A 12741-nucleotide genomic window follows, 5' to 3' on the forward strand; every position below is an offset into this window, starting at 1 on the left:
CAAGATGTTTCTATCATTTGCCATTTCCTATGGGCAAAAGTTAAATTAATTTTTTATTGGATAATTGATTTACAATGTTATGTTAGTTTCTGCTATAAAGCAAATTTACTTGGTTATACGTATACATATATCCACTCTTTTTTTAGATTTTTTTTTCCTTATAGCTCACTACAGAGTACTGAGTTTCCCGTGCTGTATTGTAGGTCCTTATTAGTTGGCTACTTAATATATGTACATGTGCTAAGTTGCTTCAGTCCTGTCTGGCTCTTTGCGACCCCATGGACTGTAGCCCGTCAGATTCCTCTGTCCATGGGATCCTCCAGGCAAGAATACTTGTGTTTGGTTACCATGCACTCCTCCAGGGTATCTTCCTGACCCAGGGATTGAAACCATATCTGTCTCTTGCATTGGCAGGCAGTTCTTTACCACTAGCACTATCTGGGAAGCACATTTAATATACAGTAAATCCCAGGTTCCCAATTTATACCTCCCCACTTTCCCCCTTGGTAACCATAAGATTGCTTTCTATATCTGTGATTATAGTCTCGTTTGGAAATGAGTTCATTTGAACCATTTTTTAGATTCCACATGTAAGCAAAATCATATAGTATTTGTCTTTCTGTGCCTGAATTACTTCACTCAGAATGACAATCTCTAGCTCCATTCATACTGCTGTAAATGGCATTATTTAATTTTTCTTTTATGACTAATAGTCCATTGTACATATGTTCCATGTGTTCTTTACCCATTAATCTGTCAATGGACATTTAGGTTGGTTCCCTGTTCTGGCTATTTTAAATACTGCTGCAATGAACATTCAGATGCATGCATCTTTTCAAATTGGTATTCTCTGGACTGAGATCGCTGGATCATATGGTAGCTCTATTTTTTAGTTTTTTAAGGAACCAATGTATTGTTCTATATAGTGGCTACACCAATTTACATTCCCACCAACAGTGTAGAATGGTTCCCTTTTCCCCACACCTTCTCCAGCATTTATTGTTTGTAGATTTCTTGATGATGGCCATTCTGACAGGTATGAGGTGATACCCCTTTGTGGTTTTCATTTGCATTTCTCTAATAATTAGTGATATTGAGCATCTTTTCATCTGTGGTCATCTGTATGTCTGGGCAATAGTTTTCAAACCTTTATGTTTTACTTAAGAAGCAAAGGTCAGTGTTCACAAAACATCTTCACATTCTCTCAAATTTTTGAAAAGTTATCCATTCCTTTGTATTTTTTGAACTTGACTTCCAAAGTTTTCCATAAGTTGTTTAAAGAGTTGCTATAATGTTATTTATAGAATACTATAGATCTTGAAACTTTAAAATTGTTTTGTCTCATTTTTAAATGTGTCCAGTAAAATCTAAATATGTAGAAATTTTATACGCAACCTTATCCATTTAAGAAAAGAGATATCATTTTTATCAATTCAGAAATTTTACATTACTTTTTCTTTATACTCATGTATCTGTTTCCATTCTTCCACACAATTTTATCTTAAGCAATGTATTTTATACTTGAAAATAGTTTATTTTTTATTCTATAATACTTTATAGTAATATGTTAAATGCACTGAAATGATCTCTTTGCCTATGTGTTAAGATACTTTGGATTAAATTTTCATTGCAGTATCTATTGATATTGTTTTTGTTGTTCAGTCACTCAGTCATGTCCAGCTTTTTGTGACATGGATTACATGGATGTAATGTGGATTACAGCACACCAGGCTTCCCTGTCCTTCACAGTCTCCTGCAGTTTGCTCAAACCTATGTCCACTGAGTTGATGATGCCATCCATCCATCTCATCCTCTCTTGCCCCCTTCTCCTCACAGCCTCAATCTTTCCCAACATCAGGGTCTTTTCCAGCGAATCAGCTTTTTGCTCATGTGGCCAAAGTATTAGAGGTTCAGTTTCAGCATCAGTCCTTCCAATGAATATTCAGGGTTGATTTCCTTGAGGATTGACTGGTTTGATCTCCTTGCAGTCCAAGAGACTCTCAAGACTCTTCTCCAGCACCATAGTTCAAAAATATAAATTCATTGGCATTCAGCCTTATTTATGGTCCAACTCTCACATCTGTACATGACTCCTGGAAAAACCATAGCTTTCACTATACAGATCTCTGCTTTTTAATACGCTGTCTGGGTTTGTCATAGCTTTTCTTCCAGATTACAAGCGTCTTTTAATTTCATGGTAGCAGTCACTGCCTGCAGTGGTTTTGGAGTGCAGGAAAATAAAGTCTGTTGATGTTCCATTTTTTTTTTCCATCTATTTTCCATGAAGTAATGGGACTGGATGGTATACAATTGATCAAAAATTCAGTATATTGCAAAGTTTGATAAATGATTATTAAACATAGGCAATAAATATTTCTAGAATTGAACTTTCTAATAAGATGTAGGAGGGTTTGTTTTCTCCTAACTGGTTTAATTATTTGAGAATAAACATTTTTCAATGAATAAATGCTAAATGATTTAGCATAAACTCTACCCCTGGTTTTTGTTTTTGTTTTTTTTTTTGCTTTAAATGTGTAAGCTCCAAGAAAACGTGTTCACATAAACAAGTAGATGGAATGGAAGGAATCTTATTATAGAGGTGCAATTTAATTATTTGAACTCCATCCAAAAAATCATCTAATAATCTATGTGCCAAAAATCATAAAATGATCTATCATCAAAAAGTACTTTTAATGATTTATCAGCTGACAGCTAGATTAGATTTTGCTTAAATTTCTTTGTTTCCAGAGAGTTCTTAATTGTCTGTTGAAACACTTTTATGATGGTTGCATAAAAATCCTTGTCAGATAATCCCAACACCTGATTTGTTCTGATGTTAGACTCTGTTGACTGTCTTTTCTCATTCATGTTGTGATTTTCTTGGTTCTTGGTATGAAGAGTGATTATTTCCCATGGTTTCCTGGATATTGTGGATATTACAAGACTATATTTCTTTCTATTTTTTTTTTTTGAACAAGTGGTCCTATATTTTTTGGCCATTACTTTTGGACTGAAATCCCTTAAATCTTTTCTGAGAAAGTGGTCCCATTTTAATGTGCGGCATAAGAGCTGGATGGGCATGGATGCTCAGCTCATTGACTCCTGCTAGCTTGCAGCAGAGGGTGGCTTGGAAATTCAACTCCTCTCTTACCTAGAGAAGGTGGGAAACTGACTTGTACTTCTCACTGCTCCCTGGGGGTGGGGGCTGGGCATGTGTGTTGTGTGTTATAAGAACAGGTCCTTGCTGAGTCCTGCAGTGATCAAGCAAAAGTAAGCAAAGGGGAGACTCTTACTGCTTAGTTGCCTTAGGGTGAGTAGAAAGGTTAATGCCGGGTAGGGGTGGAAGTCCAGGTCTTCACTGGCTCTCACTGACACCAGGAGTAGCAGAAGGTAGAGGTCATATCAATTCTAACTTGCAGCACCTTGCTCAGCCTCACTAACTCCAGGTGGAGGTTGAGATTCAGTTCCACTTGAACCCTGCTGACACCAAGGAAGGGGGTGGAACATACTGTTGACTGGTAGCCCTGCTTTCCACCAGTTTATCAAGTTTTGTTTCTCCTACCCCACTGATAACCAAACTGGGATGAAACTCAGCACTGCCTGCATCTGCCAGGTAAGAGGATGGAAGAGTGAGTGGGAGGGATAGGGTAAGAAGTGTGAAATGGGGCTAGAAAATCAATTCCCTGTATTTCTCTTCTAAAATATTGATTGTGATCACGTTTTCCATGAATAGGTATTGCTAAAAATGTTTTCTGTTGTAAGGCCATCCTTTCCCTGGCCCCCTGGATAGGGAGAACAGTCTTTCCCTGGAGCATCGTTGGCCTGTGCATGTTGGGGGCTCTAGGATGGAGGCATTGGCAGTGCTCTGTCTTGCATATAAGAGAGACCATGAGGACACCAGGGGTTTCACCAGTGTCAGTCCTCAGATCCTCAGGTCAGCCCATCTTCTTTCCACCTTCCAGAGTCTTCTCACACTTGTTTGATACATCATTTTCAGATTTTTTTTTCTTTGTTTAAGTGGGAGGACCTAGAAGAAATGGAACTACTTCATCTTGATAGAACCAGAGGTCTCCCACCTTCAATTTTTGGAAAGCAAGGAATTGGATACCACTTGACTTGCAAGAAGATACTTTCCAGTCCCTAGATTCATCTCTTTCTCAATTTTAGCTAAATGTATTTAGAAGAGCTTAATGAAACCCATTAATTTTAATTTTTCTCTGCTTTTTTTTTTTGTTTTACTTAAAACCACCTTCTTTAATCCAATGAAATAGTTTTTGATTATTTTAAGTTTGGTTAAGTTGGATATTTTGTCTACATTGGGTAGTATATACAGGCAGTTCAGCCAAATCCTCATGAAGCAAAGAAAAGGAATTTGGAGGATCTGTGTCTGGCCTTATCACAGGTAAACAAGGAAGTTTGTCAGTCTCAGTCATATGAGGAAAAGGTGATTCCTCATATTAACCATTTCCTGGAACACAAAAGAGTAGGTGAATTAAACTCATGGTTTTCCAGGATCACAGGGCTCAGGTGAAGTTCAATATTGTCAGTGGGATGTGAATAGACTCTTGGGGGCCAGACTGGAATGAAGGAGAGTAAGGAGTTTATCACTGCAATAATGCTGGCTTGGCCCCTGTAGGTGATTTTAGACATATTTTTAAAGACTATTGTTAAGATGTAGGTATTGCCATGTGAAGAGCTATTCCCTTGCTTTCAAGTGCTACTTCATAGTGTGATATATAGGCATTCACATGACATATCTAAAATTAACAAACAGATATACCTCAATTAAATACAGCCGGGGATCACTAGAGGGCACGCTCCTACCCAGTGATGACAGAGCCCATCGGGAATAAGAAACACTCTTCTTTCCTACCAAGAACTCAGCTCATGAAAAGCCATAGATACTTTGTTTATAGTCTTCCCAACTTTCTTTTCCTCCCTATAGAAGATTTCTCCTTACTCCGCTGTAGGGACTAGAAGGTGACTTACCATGGCTATGAACCCTGAATTGCAGTTCTCTGCTGTTCCTGAATAAACCCATCTAGGCTGAAGAAATAGTTGTCAGTCTATTTCAGGTCAATAACATATAACCTACCCACAGTCCCAGGAATGGATCCTCATACTGTCTTCAACATCTTGCCACCCCAAATATAACTTTGGATCCTTACACAGGTCCATTCAGATACACACACACACACACACACACACACACATATGCATATACACATACACGCTGAGGAGCAGAGTTACTTGGACATGGAGTATGCATACACTAAAGTTAACCTAGGTTCCCTCTGGATCGTTTCCCAGAAAGGATGCAAAACTACATATTCATCAATGTGTATGGAGTTACTGCTCTCCCCAATTACTTCTGAAATCATCCAATTTTACAATTATCCAAATAGCTGTCTGAGGAGGCCTTACAAATAGCTGTGAAAAGAAGAGAAGCGAAAAGCAAGGAGAAAAGGAAAGATATACTCATTTGACTGCAGAGTTCCAAAGAAGAGCAAGGAGAGATAAGAAAGGCTTTCTCAGTGATCAATGCAAAGAAACAAAGGAAAACAATAGAATGGGGAAGACTAAAGATCTCTTCAAGAAAAGTAGAGATACCAAGGGGACATTTCATGCCAAGATGGACTCAATAGAAGACATAAATGGTAGGGACCTAACAGAAGTAGAAGATACTAAGAAGAGGTGGCAAGAATACACAGAAGAACTATCCAAAAAAGAGCTTCACGACCCAGATAATCATGAGATGTGACCACTCACCTAGAGCCCGACATCCTGGAATGTGAAGGCAAGTGGGCCTTAGGAAGTATCACTACAAACAAAGCTAGTGGAGGTGATGGAATTTCAGTTGAGATATTTCAAATCCTAAAAGATAATGCTGTGAAAGTGCTGCACTCAATATGTCAGCAAATTTTGAAAACTCAGCAGTGGCCACAGGACTGGAAAAGTCAGTTTTCATTCCAAGAAAGGCAATGCCAAAGAATGCTCAAACTACCACACAATTGCACTCATCTCACACTCTAGTAAAGTAATGCTTAAAATTCTCCAAGCCAGGAATCAACCTGCCTGACTTCAGACTCTACTACAAAGCCACAGTCATATCAAGACAGTATGGTACTGGCACAAAGACAGAAATATAGATCAATGGAACAGAATAGAAAGCCCAGAGATAAATCCACGAACCTATGGACACCTTATCTTCGACAAAGGAGGCAAGGATATACAATGGTAAAAAGACAACCTCTTTAACAAGTGGTGCTGGGAAAACTGGTCAACCACTTGTAAAAGAATGAAACTAGAACACTTTCTAACACCATACACAAAAATAAACTCAAAATGGATTAAAGATCTAAATGTAAGACCAGAAACTATAAACTCCTAAAGGAGAAACATAGGCAAAACACTCTCCGACATAAATCACAGCAAGATCCTCTATGACCCACATCCCAGAATATTGGAAATAAAAGCAAAACTAAACAATGGGACCTAATGAAACTTAAAAGCTTTTGCACAACAAAGGAAACTATAAGTAAGGTGAAAAGACAGCCCTCAGATTGGGAGAAAATAATAGCAAATGAAGAAACAGACAAAGGATTAATCTCAAAAATATACAAGCAACTCCTGCAGCTCAATTCCAGAAAAATAAATGACCAATCAAAAAATGGGCCAAAGAACTAAACAGACATTTCTCCAAAGAAGACATACAGATGGCTAACAAACACATGAAAAGATGCTCAACATCACTCATTATCAGAGAAATGCAAATCAAAACCACAATGAGGTACCATTACACGCCAGTCAGGATGGCTGCTATCCAAAAGTCTACAAGCAATAAATGCTGGAGAGGGTGTGGAGAAAGGGAACCCTCTTACACTGTGGTGGAATGCAAACTAGTACAGCCGCTATGGAGAACAGTGTGGAGATTTCCTAAAAAACTGGAAATAGAACTGCCATATGACCCAGCAATCCCACTTCTGGGCATACACACTGAGGAAACCAGATCTGAAAGAGACACGTGCACCCCAATGTTCATCGCAGCACTGTTTATAATAGCCAGGACATGGAAGCAACCTAGATGCCCATCAGCAGATGAATGGATAAGGAAGCTGTGGTACATATACACCATGGAATATTACTCAGCCATTAAAAAGAATTCATTTGAATCAGTTCTAATGAGATGGATGAAACTGGAGCCCATTATACAGAGTGAAGTAAGCCAGAAAGATAAAGACCAATACAGTATACTAACACATAATATGGAATTTAGAAAGATGGTAACGATAACCCTATATGCAAAACAGAAAAAGAGACACAGAAGTACAGAACAGACTTTTGGACTCTGGTGGGAGAAGGCGAGGGTGGGATGTTCTTGAGAGAATAGCATTGAAACAAGTATACTATCTATGGTGAAACAGAGATCACCAGCCCAGGTTGGATGCATGAGACAAGTGCTCAGGGCTGGTGCACTGGGAAGACCCAGAGGGATGGGATGGGGAGGGAGGTGGGAGGGGGGATCAAGATGGGGAATACATGTAAATCCATGGCTGATTCATGTCAATGCATGGCAAAACCCACTGAAATGTTGTAAAGTAATTAGCCTCCAACTAATAAAAATAAATGGAAAAAAAAATATTGCTAAATTAAAAAAAAAAAATTCTCCAAGCCAGGCCTCAGCAATACATGAACCATGAACTTCCGGATGTTCAAGCTGGTTTTAGAAAAGGCAGAGGAACTGGAGATCAAATTGCCAATGTCCACTGAATCACAGAAAAAGAGAGTTCCAGAAAAATATCTATTTCTGCTTTATTGACTGTGCCAAAGCCTTTGACTGTGTAGAACACAATAAACTGTGGAAAATTCTGAAAGAGATGGGAATACCAGACCTCCTGACCTGCCTCTTGAGAAACCTGTATGCAGGGCAGGAAGCAACAGTTAGAACTTGAAATGGAACAACAGACTGGTTCCAAATAGGAAAAGGAGTATGTCAAGGCTGTATATTGTCACCCTGCTTATTTAATTTATATGCAGAGTACATTATGAGAAATGTTGGGCTGGAAGAAGCACAAGCTGGAATCAAGATTGCTGGGAGAAATATCAGTGACCTCAGATATGCCAATGACACCACTCTTACGGCAGAAAATGAAGAAGAACTAAAGAGCCTCTTGATGAAAATGAAAGAAGAGAGTGAAAAAGTTGGCTTAAAGCTCAACATTCAGAAAACTAAGATCATGGCATCAGGTCCCATCACTTCTTGGCAAATAGATGGGGAAACAGTGGAGACAGTTGCAACAGTGGCTGACTTTATTTATTTATTTATTTATTTATTTATTTTGGACTCCAAAATCACTGCAGATGGTGATTGCAACCATGAAATTAAAAGACACTTACTCCTTGGAAGGAAAGTTATGACCAACCTAGACAGCATATTAGAAAGCAGAGCCATTACTTTGTCAACAAAGTCCATCTAGTCAAGCCTATGGTTTTTCCAGTAGTCATGTATGGATGTGAGAGTTGGACTATAAAGAAAGCTGAACACAGAAAAATTGATGCTTTTGCACTGTGGTGTTGGAGAAGACTCTTGAGAGTCCCTTGGATGGCAAGGAGATCCAACTAGTCCATCCTAAAGGAAATCAGTCCTGGGTGTTCATTGGAAGGACTGATGTTGAAGCTGAAACTCCAATACTTTGGCCACCTGATGCGAAGAGCTGACTCATTGGTAAAGACCCTGAGGTTGGGAAAGATTGAGGGCAGGAGAAGAAGGGGAAGACAGAGAATGAGAATGTTGGATGGTATCACGGACTCAATGGACATGAGTTTGGGTGAACTCCAGGAGTTCAGTGGACAGAGAGGCCTGGCATGCTGTGGTTCATGGGGTCGCAAAGAGTCGGACACGACTGAGCGACTGAACTGAACTGAAATTTAGGTTATTTAAAATGAAGTAAAATTAAAATTTTAGTTCCTTGTTTACAGTAGCCACATTTTAAATGCACAAGAACAGAACTTACATCTTCCCAGAAATCTTTCAAATTTCAAACATCTTCCCCCATTCTCTCATCTCTTTATGAATGTGATTTTGGTATAATTTTGGAATGGAAACTCCTAATTGTGATGAAAACTAAACAAAAACCTTTTCTTAATAAAATGCTCTAAAGTATAGAGCACTGGGAGCTCCAATCAGAAGGTTGTTTTATTATATGAAGAAATTGATGAGAAAACGTAAGAGCTGTTCATTGGGATATATGCCTTTACTGCTTTTGTTGTCCTGTCACTAAGTTGTGTCCTACTCTTTGCAACCCATGGACTGCAGCATGCCAGGCTTTCATTCCGTCACTATCACCTAGAGTTTGCTCAGACTCATGTCCATTGAGTTTGTGACACCATCTAACTATCTCATCCTCTGTCATCCCCTTCTCCTGCCTTCAACCCTTCCCAGAAGCAGAGTCTTTTCCCATGAGTTGGCTCCTCGCATTAGGTGACCAAAGTACTGAAGCTTCAGCACCAGTCTTTCCAATGAATATTCATGGATGATTTCCTTTAAAATTGACTGGTTTGATCTCCTTGCTGACTAAGGGACTCTCAAGAGTCTTCACCACCACCACAGTTTGAAGGCATCAATTTGTTGCTTTACTACATTGGAAAACTGTGGATCAATCTGTCCATAACACTAATTCCTTTGATCACATATACCTAGAAGTGACTTGTAGACAGTTCAAGGTTGAGTTGTACATTTAAGGCTCAGAAAATGCAAATCTTGACATTGATGTAGGATATATCCATATCCTTTTGAAAGCAACAGAGTAGCTTGAAAGATTTGTAACTTTAAAGAAATGAGGGATCTAATTAATACTGAGGTATCATAAAATTGATTCTGCAAGGGTCTGTATCTGACATAATGTTCAGTAGAGCAATTATAAATCCCCAAAGCACTGTACAAATAACACCTGACTTAGCTAGAGATACTTGGTGAAAGAATTATGAGCCAAGATTGGAAGTAGATCCTTTAGAGTTGAACTGGCAGTTTGGTATGTGTCTGAGCTTTCTTTTTACTGTTGTTCTCCACTCATTACTTTCCTGTCATTTGAAACCTCAAAATAATATCTGACTGGGGCAAATATTTCATTGTTGATGTAAGAAAACCTCAGTCATACTAGTCTCCAGCAATGAGAGAAATGAAAGGCTTTGTTTTTTTTCCTTATCTCTTTAGTTCCATAGTTAGCAATATTAATTCTGAAAAAAAGAGAGGCTCCTTCACTGCTCCCAGGCAACACCCTATTTAACTTCAGTTCAGTTGCTCTGTCGTGTCTGATTTTTTGTGACCCCGTGGACTGCAGCACTACAGACCTCCCTGTCCATCACCAACTCCCAGAGTTTACTTAAACTCATGTCCATTGAGTCAGTGATGCCATACAGCCATCTTATCCTCTGTCATCCCCTTCTCCTCCCACCTTCAATCTTTCCCAGCATCCGGGTCTTTTCAAATGAGTCAGTTCTTTACATCAGGTGGCCAAAGTATTGGCGTTTCAGCCTCAACATCAGTCCTTCCAATGAATACTCAGGACTGATTTTTTTTATGATAGACTGGTTGGATCTCCTTGCAGTCCAAGGGACTCTCAAGAGTCTTCTCCAACACCACAGTGCAAAAGCATCAATTCTTTGGCACTTTCTTTATAGTCCAACTCTCACATCCATACATGACCATTGGAAAAACCATAGCCTTGACTAGACAGACCTTTGTGGGCAAAGTAATGTCTCTGCTTTTTAATATGCTGTCTAGGTTGGTCATAACTTTTCTTCCAAGGAGCAAATACCTTTTAATTTCATGGCTGCAGTCACCATCTACAGTGATTTTGGAGGCCCCAAAAATAAAGTCTATCATTGTTTCCACTGTTTCCCATCTGTTTGCCAAGAAGTGATGGGACCGGATGCCATGATCTTAGTTTTCTCAATGTTGAGTTTAAGCCAACTTTTTTACTCTCTTCTTTCAGTTTTATCAAGAGGCTCTTTAGTTTCTTTTCGCTTTCTGCCATAAGGGTGGTGTCATCAGCATATCTGAGGTTATTGATATTTCTCCCAGCAATCTTGATTCCAGATTGTGCTTCATCCAGTTCAGAATTTCTCATGATGTGCTCTCCATGTAAGTTAAATAAGCAGGGTGATAATATACAGCCTTGACATACTCCTTTCCCAATTTGGAACCAGCCTGTTGTTCCATGTCCAGTTGTAACTCTTGCTTCTTGACCAGCATACAGATTTTTCAGGAAGCAGGTCAAATGGCCTGGTATTCCCGTCTCTTTCAGAATTTTCCACAGTTGTGATCCACATGGTCAAAGGCTTTGGCACAGTCAATAAAGCAGAAGTACATGTTTTTCTGGAACTCTTGCTTTTTTGATGATCCAGCAGATGTTGGCAATTTGATCTCTGGTTCCTCTGCCTTTTCTATATCCAGCTTGAACATCTGGAAGTTCCCGGTTCACATACAGTTGAAGCCTGGCTTGGAGAATTTTGAGCATTACTTTATTAGCATGTGAGATGAATGCAATTGTGCAGAAGTTTGAGCATTCTTTGGCATTGCCTTTCTTAGGGATTGGAATGAAAACTGACCTTTTCCAGTCCTGTGGCCACTGCTGAGTTTTCCAAATTTGCTGGCATATTGAGTGCAGCACTTTCACAGCATTATCTTTTAGGATTTGAAATAGCTCAACTGGAATTCCATCACCTCCACTAACTTTGTTCGTAGTGATGCTTCCTAAGGGTCATTTGATTTCACCTTCCAGATGTCCAGCTCTAGGTGAGTGATCACACCATCATGATTATCTGGGTCATGAAGATCTTTTTTGGATAGCTCTTCTGTGTATTCTTGCCACATCTTCTTAATATCTTCTGCTTCTGTTAGGTCCATACCATTTCTGTCCTTTTTTTACCTGAAATGTCCCCTTGGTATCTCTAACTTTCTTGAAGAGATCACTAGTCTTTCCCATTCTGTTGTTTTCCTCTATTTCTTTGCATTGATCACTGAGGAAGGCTTTCTTATCTCTCCTCACTATTCTTTGGAACTTTGCATTCAAATGGGTATATCTTTCCTTTCCTCCTTTGCCTTTTGCTTCTCTTCTTTTCAGTTATTTGTAAGGCCTCCTCCGACAACCATTTTGCCTTTTTGCATTTCTTTTTCTTGGGGATGGTCTTGATCACTGCCTCCTGTACAATGTCATGAACATCTGTCCATAGTTCAGGCACTCTATCAGATCTAATCCCTTGAATCTATTTGTCACTTCCACTGTATAATCGCAAGGGGTTTGATTTAGGTCATACCTGAATGGTCTAGTGGTTTTCCCTACTTTCTTCAATTTAAGTCTGAATTTGGCAATAAGAAGTTCATGATCTGAGCCACCGTCAGCTCCCAGTCTTGTTTTTGCTAACTGTGTAGAGCTTCTCCATCTTTGGCTGCAGAGAATATAATCAATCTGATTTCAGTATTGACCATCTGGTGATGTCTATGTGTAGAGTCGTCTCTTGTGTTGCTGGAAGAGGGTGCTTGCTATGTCCAATGTGTTCTGTTGGCAAAACTTTGTCAACGGAGCCTTTGTCCTGCTTCACTCTGTACTCTAAGGCCAAATTTTCCTGTTACTTCAGGTATCTCTTGTAAGGACTTCCTACTTTGCATTCCAGTCCCCTAGAGTGAAAAGCACATCTTTTCCAGGTGTTAGTCCTAGAAGGTGTTGTAGGTCTTCATAG

This window comes from Cervus canadensis, chromosome 23 (genome assembly GCF_019320065.1).
Source record: "Cervus canadensis isolate Bull #8, Minnesota chromosome 23, ASM1932006v1, whole genome shotgun sequence".
Taxonomy (NCBI): Eukaryota; Metazoa; Chordata; class Mammalia; order Artiodactyla; family Cervidae; genus Cervus; species Cervus canadensis.